The sequence below is a fragment of the Embiotoca jacksoni genome, unplaced genomic scaffold, assembly GCF_022577435.1.
Source record: "Embiotoca jacksoni isolate LCO1_2020_lvr unplaced genomic scaffold, fEmbJac1.0.p SCAF_25, whole genome shotgun sequence".
In the NCBI taxonomy this organism is placed as follows: Eukaryota; Metazoa; Chordata; class Actinopteri; family Embiotocidae; genus Embiotoca; species Embiotoca jacksoni.
The window spans coordinates 5,987,642-6,004,111 of record NW_027185376.1 but is presented as its reverse complement, the minus strand read 5'-3'; the positions used below and the strand labels follow the sequence as shown (position 1 = coordinate 6,004,111).

The 16,470-nt window shown below is 41.1% G+C and overlaps 1 protein-coding gene across 2 annotated transcripts in view; it reads left to right on the top strand.

Annotated features, from left to right (window-relative positions):
• The window catches only part of LOC138204486 (cadherin-18), a 143,894-nt gene that overhangs the window by 50,362 nt on the left and 77,062 nt on the right, over positions 1–16,470 (top strand). Inside the window, exon 1 of one of the 2 annotated variants that reach the window (XM_069159792.1) lies at positions 13,196–13,471. The exons of the other annotated variant lie outside the window; for it this stretch is intronic. The gene's annotated coding sequence lies outside the window, so the exon portion shown is untranslated. Of the gene's footprint in view, positions 1–13,195; positions 13,472–16,470 lie in introns of those variants that run through there. 2 annotated transcript variants of the gene reach the window in all.

Genomic DNA, 16,470 nt, shown 5'->3' with positions numbered 1-16,470 from the left:
ATTAATGCACTCTATCCTTGCCAGGTGCTGAATAAAAGGTGAAGTAGCAACCAAAGAGGATGAAGTTCTTTCAGTGGGATAATAAAATAGCTTGAGTTTGTACAAGGATGTGCCAAATGAGGCAGCTTGGATTAATATGAGATTTCATAGAGGCAGAGCTGCTCAGTTGGTGGAAATAATCTAATTACTTAAGCTTGTTGTTCAACAAATCTGAAAGCAGGAAACTTTATAAGAAACATGAATTAGAATATAAATTGGCATGACTTATTTTGTTTTATTTTATTCATAACCTGGCAGCCACGGGTCAAACAGTAATCTCCCCTGTGAATGTATTATTGGAATTTCTTTAATTAGTAATAGGACTGTTGGTCTCTATAATATTAATTTTCCTATTCATGCTTTGTTTTTTAATTTGACTTCAGTCTTACATGAACTAAACACAAACATTTTGGCTCCAAAGGATTTAACTTTAAAGGGTACAGAATTCGTGTAACTAAAACTCTCATCTATACATTAGATTATCTGTCACCGTCTCCTGTCTGCGACCTCTTCTCGGGGGTGTTAAGTCGGTTTGAGTGACGCAGGTGTCTCTACACGGCCCCCTCTTCATGTGAATGACAGCTGACAGTGTTGATTTCCACCGAACAGTTTTTGGTTCAGGCTTCGGGCACCTCTCAGCTCGTCTCGTCTGCAGCAAATCCCTCTCAGACATTTAGGGGGTGTTGCTGTAGAAAACACGCTTGTCACTTCATGTTTTTATCAAATGCTCTTGACTCAGCATAATGAGAGCGAAGCTCTTAAAGCCACTACAAAAAAAATGGGACTTGTATCCACGCCGGTGGTGCCTTTGAACTAAGTGTGTTTAACCATCTGAGAGGGTGTAAAAGATATTGAAAATGATCCTCGGGCCTATTAGCGTTACTATAGCTTTTGTGCTGTGAATGGGACACAAGCTGAGACAGAGGCTGAGCTGGGACTGAAGCTCTTAAAGGACATTATTCTAATTTGTCCCTTGAATAATACAATTCTCCATGTAATGATGCAATTATATGAAAAGATTGCAATTTCATGTCACAAAATATTACTTTCACGATATCTGTTTCACCCAAAACCCACGAAAAGCTTCAAAGTGCATATTGAGCAAGGAAATATAGTTGGGTTTTTTTCGGACAATAATGATTCCACTGAGAAGCAGCATGGCGAGTTAACACCCCAATTTCTGTAATATACCTTGTTTGAATAACAGATAAAGACTTCTCAGTAATGTTAGCTACAATATAACATGTAACTCACTGAGTTTATACATCCATCAGGCAGAGTTAAGGGTTAAAAAATAGTCTAACGCTGAACCTGCAAAACTTATAAAGCAAACCCTGTCTCCCGGAGTGAAACGTTTTGACCCATGGCTTTCTACAAAGTCCATCCATAAATATTGCTGGACCTTTTTTTCCACAAAGGTCCCAGAATATCTTTTTTCCTTCCAACTAAAAGTCTGAAAGATGTGGGGTGACATTTTCAGGGTCTTGGACAGTGCCCTCTTTCCAAACACTTATGATCTATTATAAAATCAGGAACATGAAATATAGTACGATATACAATTGACTAATTATACTGAGCCATTTCACTTTTAGTTGATATAGCAGCAGATATAAGAGTAGATGGGAAATGAGGGGAGAGAAGAAGGTGAACATTGGTCCTTTGTTGGATTTCAACCAGGTGTGGCAGATACTTAGCATGCATCTTAAGTCAGACTTATGATGTCCTAATTTAATATTGTAAACACCATTTTCACAAATGCAGTGTGTAAATACAGAGCTTATCTGTTTGTAATTTTTTTTTTTTTAAAGTTACGCAAATAAAATAGTTAAATAAAAGGGCATTGAGCTGCTGTGTTGAAGAGATACTCCAGGATAATCACAGTAACCCAATATTAACTTCCAAAGAAACTTGTAAGATCACTCATGGATAATGATACACCCACTGACTGACTTACAGAAGCAGATATACATTTACAGTATATATTTACAATCGGACTCTCACCCATCGGTAGTCCTTATAAACATTGAGGATTTGGTAAGTCTGTCAAGCTTGCTCAGATTTAATCCAGACCATCATAATCAAAGCCACGCCATCAAACTAAAAAAAACAAACATATTGTTGCAATAAATACTTAAAATGTAGGCGTGTCAAACAAGTAGTTTTCATTTCAAAACTATTGGAGATCATAATCGCTGAAACTCTTCCACCACTGCACCTGTGTTTAGAACAAAAAAAAGACCTTGACTCCAGCTTCACACTTAGAAAATGACACTGGTCATTGATTGGTCGGCTCTTCAGAGTGTCTGAGCAAACATTAATGCAAACATGGTTTCTAGACTATAACCGCAGTGAAGAAAACTGAAGGAGAAGAGGAATAAAAGAGGCATTAAAAGGCGCTGCAGATAGCGACAGATATGAGGGTCAAACTTCAAGGCGTATTTTTATGATGAAGTTTCAACTGTATACATACTGCATGGAACAGTACATACTTTATAAGGGTAGCTGCAGAACAAAGAGATTGTGTAAATATGAGGATGTCACATGTTCATTAGTGGGTGTCAGTACCACACTCGCACTAAGAATCCGCCGCCATCATCGCGCGAAATTATATCCATCGTCTTTCTCTTTAGCTTAAGATTCGTTAAAGAAATGCACCATCAGGAAAAGCAGCTAAAGCCGAGTTATTCTATCCACATGCAGCTACATTTCAACAACGTGGAGTCACGTAGTCAGAGATTCATTTCATATTTTGGGTCAACGTCCTCATGAGACGGCCGATAATAGTGCCGATGTTTTTCAGCCCTAACTTCTTCTGCAGCATCCTCCTTCAATGCTTCAGTTGTTAACCAGCGTTCGCCATGCAGTCTCTCATCCAGCTATTATTATGGATGATTCAGTGTCTTGTGGTCGCCATGCCTGCCCCCATATTAAAGTTTCGACTTGGATTTCATCCACGACTGCAGCAACACGGACCAAGTATTGATCACATCAATGATTCAGATGGCAAAGTGAGTCACAAGCAGCTGACACTATACAACCATAAACAAGAACACTATTATTGATAGTATTTAAATTTAGAGGGGTATTTTCTTGTTATTTGGAGCTGTCAGATATGATCAAATACTTTAACTTTGTCTTCCTTGTATTAAAGGATTAATTAAGTGGAGTAAAGTGGATCATTTCAGAGGCCAAACAGACGGATCACTTTCCTTGGAAATCGCAGCCCAGTAAACAACACAATCCCTCGAGTTCTTTGTACAAACAACTTTGTCCAATTCCGTCGTTCCTCAAATAACGACAACACTAAATATCCTGCCAAATGAGACCCATCTTCTTTATGTCAGTTATCCTGCAGAGTAACACAGGTTTTTATAGGTTCTACTGGATATGCTGCAAACCTCACTGTATACTAATTAGCATGCAATTTGAAATAGTAGGGTAGTTCGACCTGTTCTTCTAACTCCTGCCTCCTTCCTGGAAACTGTTTCAATGGTACTGAATGACGATGACAGTTTTGGTCATAATATGTATAACAACACATTTACTGGACATTTAACTGAACAAGTCATGGCTAATCCTGCAGATTAAGCAGTGCATACAAATGTGCTTCATCATGTTTGATATAAACTATGACCGTGATAGCAATCTGACTGGAAACATGATCTCTAATCTCTATCCCAGAACGTATCGTCGGGTCACTGAACCCCTGTATCAGCACATTCATCTTCTGAAAATGTGTGAAAAGTATTTTGGACATTTTGTCAAATATGCAATTACCAACTGTCATCTGAAACTTTCCAGAATTTGACTTCAGTTTTTCACATGCTGCGTCTCTGTGAGAAGCAAAACTCTTTGAGTGAGTCCTGATTGGTTACTCTGGGTTTATAAATGAGATCTCTATGCATGGCAGGACAGAGATCCTCGGGGCGCTGCCAGAGGCAGGAGTGCACAATGGTGGCTAGTTTCCAACATTAACTTGCGAAACATGTATAGTTTGTGGCATTCTGTTATAATTTCATCATTAGGGCAGCAAATGCGCCATTATTCACTCTCATTTAAGCTGCGGTGCACGAGAGCATGTCGTCCAGCTGCAGTGTCACCATGAACATGCTTCACACAACAGTGCATGTCTAATGGTGTATACCTCACCATGTGAAATGTTAAATAATTCATTCCCAGCTACATTTCTGTCTTGTTGGACAGTAACTGAAATAGGTATGTTTTCAGCAAATCAATGGGCGAGGTTGGGAGTTACCGTGTTACAGAAACAACAATGTGACCTTTCAATTTGAGTACCAAAAAAGAAAAACATCACAACTGCCAATGTTTTTCCAAAGGAGAATTACATTTCAGGCTGTTCACATAATGCAGCAGTGAAAGATGTAATATTTACATCCTCAGGCAAAAATAGTAATACTACTGCTACTACAGTAGAATATATATTTAAATACAACTTTCAAAGTAATATTACACGAGAACTAAAGCATTTTGTTTGTGTAATCTCCGTTTCCTTGGCAATACATGGCATATGACTAACAACAGGAAAAAGATCAATTATGTCAGCAGATTCTTACGTAATTCATGCAATGTTCACCACTCCAGCCAGTAGGCCAACACTTAGCCATGACCCTAGCAACAGAGACGACTTTTAAAGCGTTTTCTAGAAATCGTGGGATTTCTCAGACGGGATAAATACCACACAAAGAAACACAAAACTCTTCTTCTGACACTGTTTTGAAAATGCAATATGTCATACAAAACGCAAACTGTGAACCGTCTCATCTCCAATTAATATACTCCTGCAGTTTGCACATGATTTACATGTTCCTTAGTGTGCAGACAAGTGGCAGAAACAGCCCCCGTTGACTGGACAAGTACTGTTGACTGGACCTCAGCAGTGTCTGAAATCTTCCTTCTGTTGGAGGAAGTGAATAGATGAGAGCATTCAAAGAATATCTGCTGTTCTCTAAAGGTTAAAGGCGCACTTATCAAGGTTACAATAGTTTTGTGGGGGGTAGAATCAGAGCTTCCTACAGAGAGACCTTATAACCCCTCAGTTAAGCCTTAAGATGGGTAGATGGGAATAATAGAGCAGGGGCCTGACTTACCACTGAGCATTATAAAGGTCAACGTAAACCGACAACGTCTCCTTTTTCTCTCTGTATTGTGGCTCGATGGCTTAGTGCAATCAACGCCTCGAGAAAATACGCAATGTCTCAAACACAAACGAATCATGATGAATCTTTGCCTTTAGTCGTCGAGGATTTTAAGACTAGCCACTATTTTTCATTCCTGAAAAACGTGCTCGCAAAGGCAAAGCTAATGTCAACACGAACCGTGCCGAAAAACTCTCCAAATGGTGCTAATGTGCGCTTTTTTTTCTACTGTGGTCTTTCGAAAAACGTAGACAAGGTGTAAGACGTAGAAAACCACTGACTGCAAAATTAGACCGAACCGGTCCAATCGCGGCTTTGATCATACTGTGACTCAATATCGCCTCTTCAGGTACAAAGTGATATTAAATCTTACATATTGCACCTTTCAAAATGTTTATTTATTTATGTTGATTCAATTTATTTTCAGATACGGTTGCTATATTGATGGACTAAATCAATTAATTAAAAGACTTGAAACATTTCTATAATTTGACATAAATGTCTTGACCCGCTTCTCTAGTCGTATGTCTTTGTTTTTATTAGCAGCCGCTCCATCTCTTCAGAGTGCACTCGTTCCATTAGGAGTTATAACTCTTGACAGCATCTCTTTGCTCACACCGTTTCCTGTGTTAAGTCATCACTCAGAGCGATGGAGCTGAGCCACATGGTGCCTCTCGGTGCGAAAGTGCAAAACATCATGGGTTTGAAAGTGGATGACTGTTCTGTCTTACGATTGACTTTTTTTTCTTCTTCCAGTTCTTTCTGTTCTTAGATTATTTTTTTTTTGTCAGTTGTTCCAGTTGTTGCATTTCCACTTTACAGCTAATATTTCCTGTCAGATGTGATTTGCAGTTACTGTCAGTTTCCATTGCGTGCTGTGAGCCGGATGTAAATAAGCTGCACGTAAACGTACGTAAACGTACCCATGTACAGAACAGATTGACTCTTGACTATTGTGAATTCACAATTAATGAATGTGAAACCCCTAAGTGTTTCCATTACTGTGGAGAAAACAATTTTCGTTAGTTAGAAAGCTATTTCCATTTATGCATTTAATGATAGAAGCTATATAGTGCATTGAAAACGTATCACATTTTCATCAACATCCATGTGTCCTCAGTTACAGCAAATGTTCTCCAACATTAACCGCAGATATCCTCACTGCTGCACAGACTATTGTGCATGAGACGGCGCAGCAGCCTTTGAGAGGCAGCATATTCTTCCAGCGAGACATTTGATGCATTCTAATGGGAAACAATACGTTTTCAGAGTCGGCAGCAAAAAACAACGATTTCTTTGATTCCTGGGCAGCAATTTGTTTTGGCTGGCTCGGTGCTCGTGGGTAACAGAACACTTGCAGTGTTCTACACAGAGGGGCGAGTAGTACGGGCATCTTTAATGGCGGGGCAACAACGTAACCTTGATGCTCGTCAACCATGTATAAATTAGACGTGTTGCGGGTGGCAAACAAATTCCCAGTCATTAACCGGCTGATATGTGTCTCCCGGCTCCAGCAAAGCCCGCTGCCTCTGCCATTTGTCTGTGTCCACAGCGGTTCCCCGCGCACACACCCACCCGAACCAGCAGCTTGAAATGAGATTCACTCAAGTGCATAATCCCTCAGTTCTGCTTAGCTGTGATTAATTGACCAAATATCTCTTATCCACAGAACCGGCTTTCACAATTTAAAAAAAAGACCAAAAAAAGACCCAAAAAACCCAAAACACTGGCTATCTGGTACACCACAACAATGTCCATACAAGTTAATCACTTGCAAACTTGCCCGTGGAGCACATTGTAATCTGAGAGTATCGTTAAAAGACACTACAACAATTCGCGCCGAGACTCTGGTATAATGTGACGCTGTGGGGCTAGATGCTACGGTACAAACAGCAAAAAACATTCAAAACGACTACAACTGTCAAAAAAATAAAAAAAATAACAAAAGGTGTAGGCCAAACTGTGCCAGGTAAAGCTAGCAGATCAAAAGTCCATCACAGCTAGAAACACGGTCAGTTGAGAGGAAAAACAGTCTATGGCTACCTTCATCACCAGACAATAAGTAATGTTAGAAATGGAGGCCGAACAACGGCCCTCATCTCAAAGGTGAAAGGCTAAGACGCGGTTCCCATCAGCTTCGTCAAAGGTGGAGGTTTTCAAAGTTTGACGGCGTGTGTTGAGCCCGAAGTTATGGTGCGAGTTTGTCTTCGAATAATAGCCGACTAATTCCTGGCAAATATATTTTTGCTTGAAGTTTACACTTTCCCACATTTTTGTGAGATCCACTTTACTTGTTTTAATTTTTTACATTAACCAAGCTGTGTCAAACTCCTCTTAATACAGAAGCCAAACACCTTTTCAAGGTGTTAGCGTCTGGTAACATGGAGCTCAGTGTGATGCAGCCTGACGCCAGCTGTTAGCGCAAGGTTGCATCTACACAGGAGGCTTCCGCTGTGACATGTACATGTTTATTCATGCGCTGCTTGCGTATGATATATCTGGTGAACCTTTGATCTTATTGACGTGCCGTATTAAACGGAATAATGAAGGTGCTGTAGCCTCATACCTTTATGTGAGGTTTGGGAAATGAACAGTCTATCCATCACTTAAAAAAATGTCCCCTTGGGGATTAATAAAGTAACTACCTACCTACCTTAAGTGCTGGTTACCACAGGCAAGTGTGGTTTAGAGAGCGATCCACGATGAATGGAGTTTCCTCACACAGAGAGGATACAGCTTGCTTTTTATCAGCCCAACCCTGCCAATCCCATCAAAGATTTTTACAATAGTATTTTACATGAACTGCAAATCTTGGAAGAATTAACATCAACATGATGACACCCTGACGATCAAGGAAAGTCAAAGCAATAGATATAACAGAAGAAGTGGAGCGATATTGAATATTGAAAATATTGAAAGATTATGTAGCCCTATATTAATTCAAATTAGATTTAAATGGAAATGGATGGGGTGGATGGTGGTTGTGAAGTGCCGAACTTCGACACCACATGCCTCCTTTTTGAGGTTGAGTTTAGGCGCAGAAACACTTTGGTTAAAGTTGGAGGAAAGGTTGTGTTTGAATACCAAAAGAAAACTTTGTGACTTGTGCCTCATGTCACTGCAGATATTTTTAACAAGTAGTGCTCAGTGCAGAGCGGAAATTCAAATAAGTAAGGCACCAGTTGACTGACAGTGAAACAACACATCCCAAGTTGGGACTGTTGGCCCAGCAGCGAGCAGTCGCTTCTTTTTTAATACAATAAAATAAGACCACAATCTTTCACTATAACCATAACCAAGAGCTGCGAGTACCTCAACATAACCATAAAAATGTTTAATAATACAGTCGTTGTCAAAGGTAAATATTGTTTCGCCAGACTGGATGTTGTAGGAACACAAATATGACTACAACTTTACAGTATGCTGTCAATGAAAGTGTATCAGATCAGTTTGCCTTCGGTTGCACATTTAGCTGCGTATAAACATCATCTCTAGGAGACCGTGTCTCTGTATTGGTACTGATTGCTGTGAGATGGAGAAGATCACATTTACATCCACCTCTAGTAATTGTGTACATTTTTCACAAAGTTAAAAAAAAAAAAGACTAAAAGCTATTTTCTTCCTGTGATCTTAAAGAAAAAAGAAGCAGGTGTGATTTGAAGAAGCTGCGAAAACTAGATGATATGCTTAAAAAAGGGCGCCAGCATTATGTTGTAAATGAGATACTTATACTGCACGAATTCCCGAAGAAGTATCAAATTCAGCCCTAAACATCTGGCAGTGACAGAAAAAAAAAAAATCTGAATCGGAAAGTGTGAGTCTGTTTCTTTTTTACGTTTTTTTTTTTTTTTTTTTTTGTGCTAGGCATGAAAACACCTGTCTGCGGTTTCAAGGAGAGTCATTACTTTGTTTAATATACTGAGCACATCCACTTTAGAGTGTTTTTGAAGCTGTATGCCAACTTTCGATGTGGACCAGAGACACAGTTGTGTTGGCAGGGAGAACTGGGCTTGGATGATAGATGAAGCTGGAGGCAGTGTTGCCGAGGAGGATGCTGACGCCTTTGAGACCCACTGTCTCTCCGTGTCCACTTCCTTCGTACTCTCATCTCACAGCTCGCCTCCTCGTCTGTGATGCCTAATCTGTCTCCTCAACAAGCACACTCTTTAGTTTGTTCAGCCCCCCCCCCTCCCCCCTCCCTCCACCACCACCCACCCACCCGACCCTGTCCATGATGCATCAGCCTCCATTCTCTTCATGTCTCCTCCGTGGCCTAATTGATGGGTGAACACTAACAAGTTGCCCTCCCCTCAATCTCTTCATCGTGTCCTAGTCCTGAAGGACCTCTCTCGCTCTCTCTCTCTCTCTCTCTCTCTCGTGCTCATCCACATCCACCCCCCACTCGCCCATTTCACCGCTGTGTTCATTATTCATTAAGTTTCCCTTTGGATCCAGAGAGAGCAAAAGCGTGGCTGAATTCACAGGCCGACTCAACAGCTGGCCCAAGGGTACCTGAGTGATGTGGTAGTAGAGAGTAGTAGAAAGAGAATCACTGACTGACTGACTGACTGACTGACAGACAGACAGAACAAAAAGTGGGGAGAAAAGGAAAAGGTGAGAGTCAGAAAATGTCTAACATCATGCCGAAAGAAATAAAAAAGAGTTTCAAACCGATGTAACTGGGCTTTGAAAGCAGGAAGAAGTGCAGCAGAGCAGAAAGGATGCAGAAGGTGATAGTCGTTTGAAACTGATGAAAAAGGGTGTTGTCAAGTTAGGAAGTGGCGTGTACCAAAAGACTGAGGTGAAGAAGAGACAGACCGAAGCACTCCTTGGTGGTTCACATAGTAGTAGCTAGTAGGGGGCATAGTAGACCTAGTGGTAAGTTCAGGAGGCCATAATCAGCGGCGTGGTGTATGTAACCATTGGACAGTAACAGCAACAGAGGTACCGGACCTTCGTCATCATGTTTACAATACTAAACACATGGTGAACGGCACCAAAACGAATTGAAAAGGTTTGGAAAAATACCATTCTTCAGATTGAAATGTGTACGTTACTTACGTTAGGTAAATTAAACATATGTAGAAACGGCGGTTTCCTGGGTGAACGTCCTCTATTAGATCCATCCAACCACCCTTCGACTTCTTCCTTCTGCTCCTGTCATTTAATGTGGACACTGGAGATCACGATAAGTAGCCGATAACCTTTTGGCTAACTAGGAGGAGCAGTTTGCTCAAAACTGAACCTTAGATCAATGAAATGGGTTATAACACCTTTCAGAACCTAATAACAGGTCCTTATATTTGGAACAGATGTGTGATGATAACTACCTGATAACAATCAAATATGGTGGGTATTTGTTGTGGTGTGCTCTTGTTTTTCTGAATGATTACTCTACATTGGACAATGGATGGTTAAGTTTAATTCAATTAAATTGTGTTACGGCTACAATCAGGTTTTCATGATATTGTTTACATCTGGAAACTTTGTTGTACTTCATTACTGCGATGATATCATAATCATCCAGTCGTGGTTTATTTGTTGCACTTTATGTGTCGACAGCTCAAAACAGTGATATCGATTTTAGAAAGTCCGACGGGATGTGTGAAGTCATGAAAAGCAAAAGAACCTTTATTCTGTGTTTGTTAACTACGGCATTGATTTAAGACCTTGAATCAACATTAATGATCAACACCTTGATAACACACATACTGAGATGTCAAGACACTGAACATCAGACACATTTCTGATGCGATATGTGGCAACAAAATACAACAACAGCAGGTCGGGAGTGGATGTTGTTCAGAGTTTGCTTTTTCAAAAGGCATTAAGAGTTTTATTCACATGTCAAAACAAGATTTTCTCACATTCTATGGTGCTGTTTTTGTCCATGCTGTGAGTACGAGTCTGTACATTCAATCCCTGGTCAGATTATGGCCAGACAAACATCATAAAAGCCTCAGGGGAACAGACCGCGTGGCAGCTTGTCAGTGACACAAAATGGGCAGACACTTGAGAAGGAAGGTGTTGTTGGTTTTTTTTTTTATGTAGATGCAGGGTTGCAGATACAGCTTCATATTTCGTAGAGCACTGCAAAGCAATAAAAACATGGTTCAAAACCAACACCATCCCTTATTAAATGCATTACTTATTCACCGAAGTGGCTATACTGACCAATGCACTATATGCTGCCGGGAAACAGAGGCTATGTAATGAACCCAGAGATGTAAATGAGCAGGAGTGGTAGCATGGATATCGTTGTACCCTCAGACTGGATATAAAAGTGGACGTAGCTTCTTAGTCTAAAAAATGAGGCCGGTGTGGCAGTGCCTTTAGCTGCAATACCACCGAGTGCCACTGGAGGTTGGCTCCAAAAAAAGCCTCCGGCTCTATAGACTCCCATCCAACTTCCCTCATGAAATGCGAAGTGAATACATTTTTTTTCTACAAGTTATTTCAGTGTGGCTAGCAAAAGTTGCTCCTTCATATTAGTTTTCTGGTCCATCTGAAAATAATCCCGTTATTATTTGGAAAATAAGCTTCAAAACTCTCAAAAGCTAAAAATGGTATGCAAACTGTTCTTTTGTACTATCGAAAGCTACACATTTTTTTTTTTTTTTTTCTAGCACAAGGCTATACAAGAAAATGTAACTGTATGAATCCTCAGATTATTTTTTTCCTGAATTCCACTCATTAGATGTTGACCTCACTCTAACAACTCTTCTGAACTCTCTAGAGTAATTGGAAGCTGCGCTATGCTGATGGTGGTATTAAAATTCAAGGGGATGAAAGTAACACTGAACTCTTAGTAACTTCAAAATCTGAACCGGCGAACCCGAGAAGATACAACATGTTTTTATGAAATATGTTTTAAGTCTTCTTTGTTCTATGTCTGACTCGGTTTAAAGATTTTGAAATAGCAGCCTGGTTTGCATCTTTGTAAGGAAAACAAAAACAGATGCCGCTGCTATAACCTCATAGGTGTAGGATTGGGAAGGATACAGGCCAAATCAGCCCAATTATTTTGTCCCTCATGCATGAATTTATTTCTGTTTCATTTTAACTTATATGTGAAGTTTTTTTGTTCCTGTTTGTGTTCCGTGTTGGCGTTATAATGAATTGATTCTCACAAATAATCCCATAAACGCTATTATTTTTTTCATAAAATGGCTGTTTTCCAAAATGATACCTCAGACATCGAGAGCCAAAGGGAGTAGCAGCAAAACAAAACCGTTTGGGAAAGAGCTTTAAATATAAACAATTAAAGAGAGAAAAAAAAAATCTGTATTAATAACAGTCTGTATCATCACAGTTCTGAACATCAGAGTGATTTGCTGCCTGGAATTTGATCGGCAGTCTCTGGTGCTTTTAAAATGAAACTCCAGTTTTAAATGAAAAAAAAAAAAAATAAATAAATGAAAATGTACACTTTGGTTCCGATACAATTTTGTTGAAGGAATTTTATTATACCAATTCCACAAGGAAATGATCACACAATGATATTTAGAAAAAGAGGGAACCACCAGGAACTTTTTTAAACCAAATTGTAAATCCCCCCTCTTTTCTGTTTCAAAGCACATCTCTCTCTTGCAATGCTGTTTTCTATATTGTTAATGCTCTATTCTGCTGAGACACCCTGGCTGTGTGTGTGTGTGTGTGTGTGTGTGTGTGTGTGTGTGTGTGTGTGTGTGTGTGTGTGTGTGTGTGTGTGTAGGAAAATGAGAATGGGATAACGTATCGCTTCCTGATCACTATCTTATATAATCACGTGTTAACAGAGAAAGACAGGAGGAGAGGAGAGAGGGCGATAATGGAGACAGGTAGGGGAGGAGGGGGGAGCACGGGGAGGCCGACCCGAGCCTGAGAGCCGAGGATGGATCCGAAAACCGACCAATCGGGCGCCTACTTCGGCTTGAGCCGCCGCAGTAGTCGGGCACGATTGGAGGATGATTCGGCGGAGAGATGCGCACACACGCACTGGCTCGGCTCGCCCGTCCACTTGCTCGCACACACACACACACACACGCACGCACACACACACACGCGCACACACGGGAAGGAGGAAGGGAGAGTATCGGCTCTCCACGAGCCGCGCAGTGGAGCTTTGCCCTGGAGAGGATGACAGGGGTTGCGGGAGGAAACTGAAAGAGACGCAGGACAAGGAGAAAATGCGGAACAAACTCTGACTCGTTGCACCTTTTTTTTTTTTTTTTTTTTTTTTCTTTTTCCGCCGTTAATCAGCTGTCATGTGTGTTGAAGGGGGCGCGCGCGGACAGGTAAGAGAGAGAAAGAAGTTTGTCTGGCTTTTGGGGCTGTTATCTTGTGTGACCTATTGCAAGTTGTCGCTGGCATCTGTGCGCGTCGCTGACAGTGGCAGGCGTGTGCCTCCGCATTTACTGTGTTGTCTTTGAGAGAAGTGGTTAAAAAAAAAAAAAAAAAAAAAAAAAAAAAGAGTCTTGAGCGTGAGCACGCGCCTCAAAGCAGCGAGTTTGACTGTGCTCGCATTTTCAGTTGCGCCCCGAAAAATTGGGTACTAAGCAGAAAGACACGGACACAAGGGGGGAGAGAGAGAGGGGGGGGGGGGAGTAGAAGAGTGCGCACCGGTCATTTTTAGGCTATAATGAGTGTATTTGCTGCCGCGCGCCTCGGGGCTTTCTCCTGGGGTGATGTTGCACACAGCGCCCCGGTGGAGTTATGAATGATAGACAGGCTGCATTAACAGAGTGGGAGTTGAAGGCTACCCGATCCCTCTGATGCGCACCGCACCAGTGTACCCAGACTGAAATTTACGCGCACTGCAGGAAACAGGAGTCCACTCATTGACTGCAGCCTCTCCATAAGTCTCTCTCTGCACCAGACCTCCATCTCTCTCTCTCTCTCTCTCTCTCTCTCTCTCTCTCTCTCTCTCTCTCTCTCTCTGTATGTGTGTGTGTGTGTGTGTTGAGGGAGGAAGGAAAAATAAAGGCGCGTTTTGGGATAGAATGCCACATCTGAATTCTCTACAATCCTTTGACAGTCGTGTGTGTGTGTGTGTGCGTGTGTGTGTGTGTGTGTGTGTGTGTGTGTGTGTGTGTGTGTGTGTGTGTGTGTGGAAAGATACGTGAGGCAGTTACCAGCTTCTTAGTAATCCCTGTTAATGTTGCATTGATTGGCATCTCGTGAGAGCAGGCAGGCAGAACTGTATGTCTGCCAATCTTATAGCGTTGCATCTTTTTTTTTTTAAAAGGTGCTCACCTTTTCTGGTTGTGTTTGCAAATGTTTGTGGAAAAATAAAAGATGCCAGGCTGTTACGTTTGCTCAAATTTTAAGCGACAGCGTGAAAGAAAAAAAAAAAAAAAAAAAGCAGGGGATGATGATGTTTCCTTTACAGTTCAGTAGTTTACAGAATGGCTTCATTGTAGGAACCATTCGGCTGCTACGCTGTATGAGCCCTGACACTGATGCAGACGACATGATATCCTACTTAAGAGACATGTATGAGTGGAAATACTGTGCGGAGGGAGAGGTTTGATTGTATTTTTGTTCTGTAATTGGAGCCTGGGGATATTTGTAGTGGTTTGTATTGCAGCCATGGTCTTATTTAACCATTTGGACCAAAGCCACAATACATTATTTACATTGATAGTGAATCTGTCAACTACTTCTCAGATCATTGGTCAATTATTTAGTCTATATGTATGCAAGATGAACAAAGAAATGTCCACAACAATGTTTCAATGTGCATCTAAAAGAATATAAAATAATACAAAACAAAATCCCCAAATCTTCATGATTGGGAATCTTACAGCAAAAAGTAGAATTGTGCTTGATATGACATGAATAATTAATCAGTCACCAAACCTGTTGAATACAGCAGCAAAATGAACATCAGGATTTTATTCTGGAAACTGCAGCACGTACTGCACTGTAAGGCTTGCATGTCATGCGATGAAGACATCAGCCTTCGAAGGCCCTCTGCTGAACACACACACTCCCCACCCCAACCCCCCATCGCCCTCCCACGATGTCAGTCTCACCTGTCTGTGCAATTATCAACCACTTTTCTCACATTTGTCACAGGATGTTACAGGAGTACCACACAATCACTGACTTGAACTTTGAATCAATCATCACCACGACTACCAAAAACATCAGAGTCAGTTTGTCGTTGTTTCCACGCATGTTATTAGAGCAAAATGAGGCAGCTGACTGAGAAGGTGGGGGAGTTAGGATGTGCTGGTCAACTGCTCGTGTCAAACTGGTGGTGGGAGAAGTCTGGAATAACAATGACAGCTTGCTGTATGGAAAACATAGGCCATCATCTGCACAGTGAGTAAAACAACAACAACAAAAAAAGCTGTAGAGCAGGAAGATATGAACACTAAAATGAGGCTGCAACAGATGTTTCTTTCCTTGTATTAGCTAAATCTGTTTTTGATGACACGAGCCAATCAGGTGATAGTGGGACCAATAGAGAGGACCCTTGAAATTACTCAGTTTGACCAAAACACAGATCAAGAAAGAGAACATTACACTTACAACGATACGAAGTTAATCAAACTGAAAATTAAAACAAATCTCAAATAGCTGTTTTTACTTGATAAAAATGGCTTTAAGTATTTAAATTGTTGAAATCCTGATTGACTCATTTGCTGGAAAATCAGTTACTTGAATGATCGTCTCAGCTCTACAGCGAAATATAAATGGATGTGCTAAAACAGACCCCCGCCCACCCCAGCCACCCCCCCCACACACACACACACACACACACACACACACACAAATATCACACCATGGGATGGTTTTGCTCCCCTAGTGACTTGCAGGCTGGGATTATTACCAGGCCTGTCACCACTCGCCTGCTAGTAATCCAAGATGAACTGCACACTGACACAGTGGCCTCACCTCTCCTTTATGCCAACACTCAGTTGATGTAATAATGACTGTTTTTATGGCCTCATGAATGTTTTCTTGCTTGAAATGGACCCAGAGCTAATTGCACCATTTCTTTTTTTAGGTCATTGAGGACAGCACTTCAAATAAATGCCTGTCTCATCTACAATCAGCCCTCAGTGTCAGAGTATCACATCATGTATGATGCAGATAATGTGAGATATGCAAAAGGCTACCAGTTACACACACATTACCCCGAAGTCTTGTATCAACTGAAGTGTGAACAATTATGCCAGTATCAGTCACTCACCAAGATGCGTCTGCAGCAGAGTAGACATCTTACATGACGTATATTTGCTCTGCATGGCAGTAAATTGTTGATCCACAAAATGCCAATAAGTCC